We start from the raw sequence: 11,484 nt of genomic DNA on the forward strand, positions 1-11,484 counted from the left end.
TGTCAACTTAATATTTACACTCTGAATAAGGAAATTTTGAAACCATTAACAATTATGCGCCTGACGGCTTAAATTAATTCACAATTGTACGTTGCTCTTCAGACAAAGTTTAATAAATATAATAAACAGCCAAGTAAACATAATTAGCACCAGAATTAATTAGCGAGGAGTGACGCCAGGTCGCTCGAAGGCTGAACGAAAACTTAACTTGGAAAAGCCAAGGCGGAAGGAGGAAGCCGGCAGTTCGTGTAAGACCCACTTCTCGAACTTCGACCTGGAGTCACCTCCCGCTACCCAGGACTTCACAGCCCCGAACACCCATAAGTGGAAAGGTAGCCCTTACTCCAAAACACCAGCCAGCCATCTGTAACATTTAACAAGCGCACAGAACAGGTCCGCAGGGACAATGTAAACAAACGCCAAAAGATATTAAATATCATGTTAAATTATTCACTAATAGTATGACACACTACCTTTGCCCCACTACGAGTGAACTACACTGGTAAGGTACAACCAACAGCGCAAATGTTATCAATAACCTTAAGGAAAATTGCCTGCTATTAAGATATTAAAAAAGTTACGATTACTAACAAGACCAGCAGGCACTCCAGTCTTAGTCACAATTAAAGTACGTGAACTCTTGTGCCCCACTGTTAAGTGAAAACCTTAACGAGCACAACTCTGGAAATTTCATTGTAAGTTTTACTGGGGCTCACTACGCTAAGACTACCAAACAGTCGAATCCAGTATATTTGATAAACAGATTAAAGTCTTGCAGCAGATTACGTATTACATCAAACAACGATTCCCCACGAGCTGGACGAGGCACGCTCGTGCATTATATTAATATTTAACACCTGTCTTAAACACCATGAACTATTTATAGGCACACCTTTACTTCCATGGTAACACCCATGCGCTTACTACTACCAGAAGTGAGGTACCAGCCCTCAACACCTTCACACATATGCCCTAAGTACAATCTCACTTAACTTTTCGCTGGACGTCCGATATGGCTTGCATCGGGCACAGCAGGCTGTCCGGAACTAGCAGCACGCGACCCAAGGCAGCAGCAAGTCTCCTCACAGGCGGCAGGAAAAGCTCTCCACCCAGCTGCCCCATACACGTTGTCGGTTCCCACTCCACCCCAAGCGCACTCCGGCCTCAGGTAACATCGAACGCCAACTGTCACGTCCTTGGCGAGAGCCTCCAGTTAACTCCCCTGGCAAAGATAAGGCAGCCAAGACTCAGTACGCGTCACAAGCATGGATCAGAGCGCGAAGGCGAGGTACTTGCAAATACGCTGGCGCGCCAGCAAAACGCCACGGCTCAGTATCCCCCACGTGTCACAGACATTTGCTTTTTCGCCGTCCATGGCCCGCCGCAGGCTAGCGCCATTGTTTAGGATAAGGCATTGTTTAAGCCAAGGTACGAGACCACGAACCTCCCACGGTGCAGAGGCGGTTTAGGTCTCTGTCATGTCCGTGTCAGTTCTCAGATGGTTCTGTGACGCCGTTCTCCTGCGTGCCTTACCAGCTTCTTGCTGGAGGCCCTTGCACCACGCTCTCTCACAACCCCTATACAGCTTTCGATTCTGCCGTCCTTCTATTACTTCCGCCATTTTATCCTCGAACTGAGCTACGTCCATACTGCAAGACTGCCAACGCGCTTGCCAAACACGAAGGAGATCTATGGTTTTCTCCAGCTACACGGATCACCGAATGTGGTTGAGGGGAAACATCCCCACGTCGACTGGCATCCTGTCTGCTCCCTACCTTGCTATTGACGTCAAGTCTGCATAGTACCTTACAGTCAATGGGAAGCAAGTACTTCTGTCACGCATTCATGGGATTAACCTTGCAGACACCTTGTTGTATGTCGTTTGTGGTGTTCTGGACACGGACGAACATCGCCTAGCGTGCGGACCAGCGGCAGGTGCTGGCCCTAATTACCCGTTCGACACCTCGTCAGATACCTCCTGGCCTCCTTCCGGTTCAAATGATTCAAATGGCTCTAAGCACTATGGAAGGCCATCAGTCCCCTAGACGTAGAACTACTTAAACCTAACCAACCTAACGACATCACACACATCCATGCCCGATGCACGATTCGAACCTGAGACCGTAGCAGCAGCGCTGTTCCGGACTGAAGCACCTAGAACCGCTCGGTCACAGTGGCCGGCCCTCCTTCCGGATTCGGGATGTTTCCCACAAACGAAGACGACTCCGTGATTGGATTTGTCGACACGTAGTTCACTACTTGTTTGCTGACGACGTGAAAAATGTTCTTGATTTTTGGCACCTACTTAACGAACGCCATTGTGCAGTTCCCCGTAATCCCAAATATAGACAAGTTTTCTCTGTTTCCTTCGTAGTGTCTTCCTTAACGGACCCCAGAGCTGGGATGTCACTGACATGAGATGCTGATCTCCGTCTCTTCCGCTCTTAGAATCGGTGTATTCTCTGGTCATCGGAATGTCCTTCTCCGAGAAACTATGGCGTGGTAGTCTGAGTTTGGCGTTTGGCCGCGCCCTTCACTTCGCGTCGTCGGTTTCCTGCTATTCTCGGTGGTATTAATGAATATATAAAAAAGAAAAATTAATAAATAAATCACTGATGTTCTTTGTAACTCTGTTCCACGTTACCTATCCTTTCCTTGGTTCCTGCGGGGTGGCCACGGGACATGGTGGCGAGTCCTCGGATTGCGACCCCTGCCCACTTTGCCCTTTGGGCGCCAGGAAAGTTCCTTTGGGAAAAGAAGAAGGCATAGTGATCAGAGCACTATCTAGTAAGCAGGAGACCCATGTTCGAATCCCTGTCTGGCATAAATTTTCAAACTTCCCTATTGATTTAAATCAATATCCACTGACAGCTAATGTCTTTAAGTCCTTGTGTCTTGATTCATAGGCTACAGGATTAAAAATGATGTCTGTTCTTACGGACATGTCCAAAAGAACAGACACCATATACACTGATCAGCCAGAACATTATGACCACCGACCTACTATCTATATAAACCGGTCCACGCGAGGAATGATTGGTAGTCAGACACATGCACGGTGCATGTAGTACCAGCGAGCGAGCTGTCATCTTGTAGGATGGGGAAGGCGCAAGATCTATCTGAGTTTGACTGAGGCCAGATTGTGATGTCCCGGAGGCTCGGCACGAGCATTTCGGAAACAGTACGTCTTATCGGATGTTTGAGGAGTGCTGTGCCGAGTGTATTCAACAGATGGCGGAAACGACGTGAAACCACGTCCATACGTCGTGGGTTTGGGCGATCACCCTTCATTACAGTTGTCGAACGTCGTAGGCTATGGAGACTGGTAAAAAAGGACGGGCGGCGATCTGTGGTGGAACTAACATCAGACTTGAATTCTGGGCAGAGCACAAGTGTGTCTAAACACACAGTGCACCGAATGATCCCAATGATGGGCCTCCGCAGCCGATGACACATCCATGTGTACGGTGAGTTTAGTATATCGCATTACATCCCTTTAACAGGTGAGGAGGCACATTAGAGCTTATGAAAACGTCAGTTCAGGTTAGAGTCCACTTGGGGTGGATGGTTTTTATAAAATATTTGGAGTTGCAGGATAGGGAAATTCGACTTGTGTTTCTGGCTAGCTACAACAGGTGAGAAACTAGAAAGAGTAAAGTGTTCGAATATTAATAACAACCTCTGTAGATGTTATGTTTATAAAGTAACTGAAAGGTGGTGATTTTGTATGCAGTTTCAGAAAAATAGTTTTTATATATTTGGTTAGCAATGACGTCTAGTGGATAGAACTGACCTCGAGTATCACTGTTCACTCACTCCACCGAAGCAAGCTGTATAAATATTCACGAACCATGGCGGAACAGAGCACCGTGCTGGACTGGGAGTACAGCAAGGCGGCCAGCGCTGCAGGATGGGCACAGCAAACACCGGTAGGTCGGCGCCCTTGGCAGACACTCCACAGCAGTGCGGTTTCTTTGTCAACAGACGATACTGTGGGGCATTTCCCAATGAAATGTTAAAACTAGTCAACGTAAAATTTCAGTCTGGTGAGATAGAAGGTGGGTTTTTTAATTCTCTTTTCTTGGGGTATATCAATATGGAAGTTTTGGATCACCACCGACACTTGCATAGGTATAAGCATTAAAATAGTAACATAATGACATAAATATTCCACGATTTCAGTGACTGCAGCCTAAAAAGCTACTGCATTCTTTAGTGTTTTCTTATATCACTTTTCACATTGATTACCGTATAAGATTCGAGATTGGTTTTATGTTGTTACCTTTATTATAAGATTGTTTTACTCAGTTTGTTGTGTCAAAAGATATCGAATGACTTTACATTTATATCGATTAATATCTTGTGAATGAGTATATTACTTTTGTGTTATGAATTTCTATTGTTTATTTTTAGGTGTGTGAGGGTTGATAGAGTTCAAGGTCAGAAACTTCGTTTATTTCAGTGTTAAGTATTTCTTGGAAAATTGTGAAAAAGTTTTCTGGGAAAGCATTTATTATGGTTGCCTGTTACAACTGGCTTCAGTAGAAGTTTCGAGTAGCTTCGAGCATGGTGATCACGTGTCAATTTGAAACAGTCATTCCCCAAGTGTTCGGCAATGCCCAATTTGCCGTAGGCAGTCAGAGGAAAAGTCAGTGTCACGACGAGGGGATACGTGGATGTACATGTTTCATAAAATGATAAATTATTGTTGTCGTGGTCTTCAATCCGAAAACTGGTTCGATGCATATCTCCAGGCTAGTCTCTCCTGTGGAAGCATCCTCGTTACTGAACAGCTACGACATTGCACTGCAATATCGTAAATATCCGCCGATACCAGACAGCGAATTTCAATTATAATGTCCTCCCCTGTACGGGAATTACATAATATGCGTACGAGTATAGGTTGTAACACAGGAACAACGACATATTTTTCCATAATTCAAAATCTTCAAGGTTTTTTTTCTACCAGTTTTTCCATTTTTCTGTAAACACCGTATTATTAGATATGTTGCATTTATATTCTGTACAATAATCTTTGTATGTAAGGATATTGTAGATATTGTACTTACGACCTCCTATGTACCTGACAGGAAATTACAATATGTGTTTCACATCAAATTATGTTTTATATAATTTTAAATCGATCTGGATGCCAATTTTAGCCAAGATTCAGTGTGTCCCAAAAAGGAGAAGTCTTCAGAGATTGTCACTGCTTCTGTGACGACTCACAGTGTCTTGAGCCATACTGTGTGTTTGTAGTAATAGTACTGAGCGTCACAAGCACGTGAACTATTCTGCCCAACTGTTGAACGTAAATTCACGTGAGGCAGCACAATATTAACACGCTTGATTTTAAATCTGTTCCACTTCCAAGAACATTTTCGGAATCGAAGTCCGCAAGATTTGACTTCGCATAAGCACAGATGAAGAAAGAAAGAAAACGGCACTATTAAATTAAATTATTCTCGTGTAGCGTAGACGGTCTTAAGCGACGTAGGAGTATAATATTCACATAAATCAAAATAAGCCGTCAAACTTATAGTAACTTATAGTAACTCCACGTGTAAGTGTAACGATGTCGTCAAGGCCAAAAACATGTTATATTTGCGGAAATGCACAATGTTTGTAACCGAAGTTCCTCGCACTTTCTTACTTCCACAAAGAACTCATGCTATCGTTATGTATTGGAATTTCGAGATGCAATGAGAATTCCAGAAAATCTCTCTGCTCCCTACAAAAGTTTGCACTCGTCATATAAAGTAGTTCTAATTGAACTTATAGTCATCTGCAACTGCAATAACGCCTTTGATGTATATAGTATTGATTAATTAAATGATCCAAAATAAAATAAATAGAAACGTATCTCACCTTTTGCTTACAGGAATGTAACTATTGTTGAATTTGACCTCGGCGAGCTTGGTAAAAGTTGACATGACTCCAGTGAATGCTTTAAATTTCGTGAAAGTGCAGAGATATAATCTTGTAATAGATTTTATTTCCAAAGATGGGTCTTGCTAAACAGAGCAAAATAATTCATTTTCCTGAAAGATTATTCCGTCTGTGTTTGTTTTGCAGCTCTTTAACGGCAACGGAAAATGCAGATCGCTAAAATGGTGACTACCTGTGCCCATTGCCATTAACTGAAAAAAAAATCAGCATTAATTAATGAAATAATCGTACAGATTAGTCGAAGGTACATGGTAACGTTAAACTCGAGATAAGTATTTGATTCTGATCATATATTGAATATCTTCAGAAGAGATACGAAATGTCCCTTAGTGCATCTAAATCATTTAAAGCAAAGCTTGGATCAACGATCAGCCAATGGCCTTGCTGCAGTGGTGACACCAGTTTCTATCAGATCACCGTAGTTAAATCGCTGTCGGGTTTGGCTAGCACCTGGACGGTGACCGTACGGGTGTGCTGAGTGCTGTTGACAAGAGGGATGCACCCAGCCAGAAGCTACTTGGCTCAGAAGCAGCGGCTCCGGTCACGAAAACTGACAACTGGGAGACTGATGTCCTTTTTAGAAATCAGAAACGGAGCGAGTACAAATCTAATGTTTGGGTTGCATACTTCACAAATCAAGGTGTCGCTGTTACATCAATGCTGACGGGCCTCCTGTGCTCCCGCTGTAGTTCACCAGTATGACGAGTCTGACTGGGAACTGTGGCGCTGCGGTCGCTTCATACTCGTCGACTCGTTCTCACTTACTGTAGCGTGCAGGAGTGTAAAGTCGTCAGCACACGGGCCGTGCTGTCGAATGTTAGCGTTGAGCGTGCCAAGTTCAACGTGCTGCTGAACGCTCAGGAACGACGCGACCTGTGCGTTCGGAATATGGGCCCCAACGTGGTATACGCGATCACAACACACTCGAGCGGGAGTTGCGGGATGTTTCTAGTTCGTAAATCACACTGTTTACTAAATGGGAGCGCGTAAAATTCCCACGTTAGCTCTATTAAAACGCACATTTCCTCCAGCGGCCACGATTAGGAAAGTACCATGTCCAAACAATAAGGACAAAGGCTTATAAAAGTTCCATTAGAAACGCAGCGATCCAAATTTGCAGTACTTCTCCGCATAAGATAAACATTATTTCATTATTCCCACATTTTAGTAAAACCCCAAGGTCAGATTACTTGATCACTGTTCCTACCCAGTAGCAGAATCTTTGCAACATGTGAATTACGAAGCGTAAAAGAAAAAGGAGTAAAATATCTTTATACAAGTAGCGCAAGCTGTCCTATAGATTAAGCCAATCGAACAAAGTCATCCCTCAAATAAAGGTGAACTTTTATTTACATAACATGAAATATTATAGTAGATACTTATATCAAACTAATAATAAAGTATCAGAACCTAATAAAAAAGCAAATGTTAGGAAAAAATTTGGATTCGTCGAGTCCGAAACATTCTATTGCACACAGTTCAGAGACGCTAGTCGCTTCGCTAAACCACCAACAAGCTAATAATACTCAATCATAGCATGTTAGCACTTGCTGGAAACCTTAATCGTAGATATGTTACTAATTGAAATTTAATTATAACAAATTGTACCAAGAACAATGCGTTTTGGGTGGATCTTTAGTGTGTCGCTGCCTTCAATTAGCATATTCTCATAATACACAAGTTACAACAATTCTTTTGCCACTAATATGATGTTTCTCATTATTTTATTGGAACGAATCACACGGTTAACAACGGGTTTTCAAGTGATTCTAAATTTGCTGGTGCCCAGAAACGGCATATACAGGTTTGAAATAAATGCCAATATGGAGTCTCAAAACACAGTACTGAAGGGAGACGTCGTGCGTGTGACGTAGGTGGCGTTGTGCCATCTCATTGGTCAACGCTCAGACGCACGCTCAGAATATCTGACGTGCTGGGTATTGCTCTGCACATTCGGAGAGACTCCCGAACGTGCTATTCCACTCTATGACGTCAGAAACTCGGCACTCTCAACGCTCAACGTTCGGTTGCACGGTCCGTGTGCCGACGGCTTAACTGTTGAAGCGGAAAATGAGAAGACGATCTCCCTGCTGTAAAGTAGCACTGACAAGGCGAAATGATAGATTGTCGGGATCAGATGGCCTTTAACGAAGTTGTGTTTTGTGAGACTGTGGAGGTTTTAAGACGAAAATTAGTTGATGCAAATACACAATTGGAAATGTGCTCCATTACGGGAGGAATGATATCCGATATAAGTTTCAAACTGTAGTCCACGATTCAGACCAGAAACAAATAAATTTCGTCCACTGTAACCAAAATAGTTATATTCTCGTTTATTCCGTCTCCACCATGAGAAGACATACTTGCTGCGTCAAACGAAAACTGGGCACAGGGCAATGTCACTGTTATATCTGTGCAACAAAAGAGCGCGCTACTTATGTATTCATTTGGTCATGGCAACTTACATTTATGGGCTAACAGCGAGTTGTGTAGCTTATCATTCATTTCTGTAATTTATTTCAATACTTAATCACCATTTCAAGATTGCATTTCATCCTCATGTCATGTTTTCTGATACAGCATTAGAGACTCAGTAAAGCCTCGAAAGTGTGTACATTTCAACGTAATTGTTATATATTCTCTGAATAAATGTTAAATATTAAAATAAATTTACAGCAGTATTCGAAAAAGTTTTATCTATTCACAGTAAATGTATCTATAAACAGAATAATAGTCAATGCTAACCCATCAGTTGTTGTAGTGTTATACGAGATTTGGTTTTGTCATTTAGGCAAGTGGGACATTATGTGACATTTCATCCTGCATATGAGAATGGCTATAAAGCCGAGATGATTGTGTGAAATGAGTAGTGATTTACAGCTTAATGGAGAAATTTCTAACAAAACGGTTGTCCATGCAGCGGGAATATCGTGAGTTGAGTCCGCTTGTAGCAGACAACAGACACAAGTGACAGACAAGTGGGATGCGACGGAGACGCACGAGCAGAGTCCACGAACGCACGGAGACAGCGAGTTCGGAGACGATGTCACAGGCGAGTTTAAAGCGAGTATACGGGGCTCACTTCAGAGCTGTGGTGCTGAACATATGCCCCTCCACATAAGCATCCAGTGACACGTATCGGCTGAGGGTGACACGGTTGTCGGTCGGTCGGTACCGTTGGGCCTTCAGTGCTGTTCGGATGGACTTTGTTTGGCTCAATGACTACATTTACATTTAAACACAATTATAGAGTTTCGCACAAAACACCTATTCCGTAATAGTCTTAACCAGTACGGAAAGTACAAATGCATAATTGCTGCTTGGTTCTGATTTATTAAAGTCACTATGTTTGCATACCAGTCTTTTATAAAATGGCTTCATGAAACCGTACCTTACCAGAACCTGCCCCGGAAGAGGAAGAAATGAGAACATTAAGTTTACTTCTCTACAACAAATTAGTTTTCATTGTTAAAAATGGCACCTTTCACTTCACAAAAAAGACAGACACTGTAAATAAGTTTTTTTTGTTATTCGCAGACATTGTATGTACATTTTTAACGTGAATTTATACAATATTAATTCCATATAAAGACATCTCTTGGAAACCGGTAATTTAACCTGGAGGCCGTTAGGTATCTCTCACATCGCATGCTAAATTGGCAACACAGTACAGTATCACTCACACGGAGAAAATTTAACGACTTGGAGTCAGATAAGGCTGTGTCCAAGTGCTTCTGTGGTTGAAGTATTGCACGTAGTACAATGTAGGATATTTTAGCAGGCTAACGGTCAGCGCTACGCGTATTATATTTTACTTTTAAACTGTGGAAGTATTCACCATAAATTGCGAAGACTGCAACCCCTAATCACAGGGTCACGAGCGTACAAAAAAATTCCATTTCACAGAACCATCATAAAAAAGCGTAAGGAAGTTATTTAATTGCAATGAAAAGTCGCCCAGTAAAGTTTCGTTTGTGGGGTTGAAGGGACCAGACTACAAAGGCCATCGGTCCCGACCAGTAAAGGTAACAGTGTCAACAGACTTATATTTTTCACCTCCTTGATTTACAGACTATATCGGCACTTCTTTAGACAGTGTTCAAAGCTTCTGCAGATATCTCAGCATTCTATCAATTCTACTTCCCTTTGGTCGTAAGCTAACAGTAACTCCCCTTTCCCGGTGCGAGCGAATTTAAGAAAAGCAACTGAACGGCAGAAGCCCAGCAGATACAACAAGCGCTCTTTGCCTTGCGCTCTTTAATGGATCAGGGGATAAATGTACGAGTATACTCAAAGCCAAACAGGTAATAAGTATAAACGGGCATTATAACAGACAGGAGTTTTTCTCGAGATGAACATGGCCCGTGGTAGCGTGAAGAAGAGAGAACAAAGTATAAATATTTTTTCTTATCGTCTAAAATATACAGCTTAATTTTATATTGCAGTCAGAGTAAAGGAATAAAATCGCTGTTAGTTGTTCGTTTACGTATATTCAGCAGCACTTGAAATAACAACGAAATGACAATGTAATAAAATACGGTCACTGATTAAACAGTCATATAACTGAAATGGTAAAGGAAAATTGCTAAAAATATCTCGACTGTTTTAAAAATGTACATATTCTCCTGATATCAGAGCTATTCGTTACACTGGTTACTTGCAGATTATCTTTATAATATGTCAATTGAACAGCGTTGACATAGGCTGGAAGGGCTAGAAACAAACATAAATAGAAAAACAATATAAAATTACAAAAATAAAACTAAAAAAATTTCATTATTATGTGCATTAAATAATTGCATTTGATTAGGGGAGTAGAATTTGGAATCGGATTTTTTCAAGGCAAATTAATTTGAAATTTAGCGATGTATTTTTTTATAGATTTGCAGTTAGTTAATTAATATCAACATTTTGAACATGGCTGCACCTCAGCAACGGTTACAGAATAGCAGGTGAATAAGATAGCTAACCAGTTGCAATAAAATGGTTTCCAATTAAACTTAACCATGGTTTCAACGGAGTTAAACTCGTCTCCTTCAAACGGACAAGAAACAAACTTCACATCAGCATACGGCCTTAGTTTTTACAAATGGATGTACAGATCGTTGTCGACACATTTCACGTGGAGGTGTTAGATAGCTTTTACGTAGACAGTGATTTGAGGCAATCAAGTAGATATACATTGGCTACTAGTAATCCGCATCAGGTTACCTTCCATTCGGTCTTACCTTGATTAAAAACAACAGAAAACAGAATTATATCACTGTCTCACCACAACTATGGGAGAACATAGAAACTGAAGACTGCGGGAGTTGATCATGTTAACAAACCACTATTGGCAGACAACTATTTATCTTTCGATATTCTGCCGCTATTGACATGTTCTTTAAACAGGAATTCAGTAAGTCTTTCATAATTCTGCAATTTATCAAATCTGATAGATAAAAAGTTCGGGAAAGGATTTCCTACAGTAACATAAAAACACACAGATCAGTTGGTAGAAATAAACAGATTGTTCCGGGAAAATATGGATAA

This window comes from Schistocerca serialis, chromosome 1 (genome assembly GCF_023864345.2).
Source record: "Schistocerca serialis cubense isolate TAMUIC-IGC-003099 chromosome 1, iqSchSeri2.2, whole genome shotgun sequence".
Classification (NCBI taxonomy): Eukaryota; Metazoa; Arthropoda; class Insecta; order Orthoptera; family Acrididae; genus Schistocerca; species Schistocerca serialis.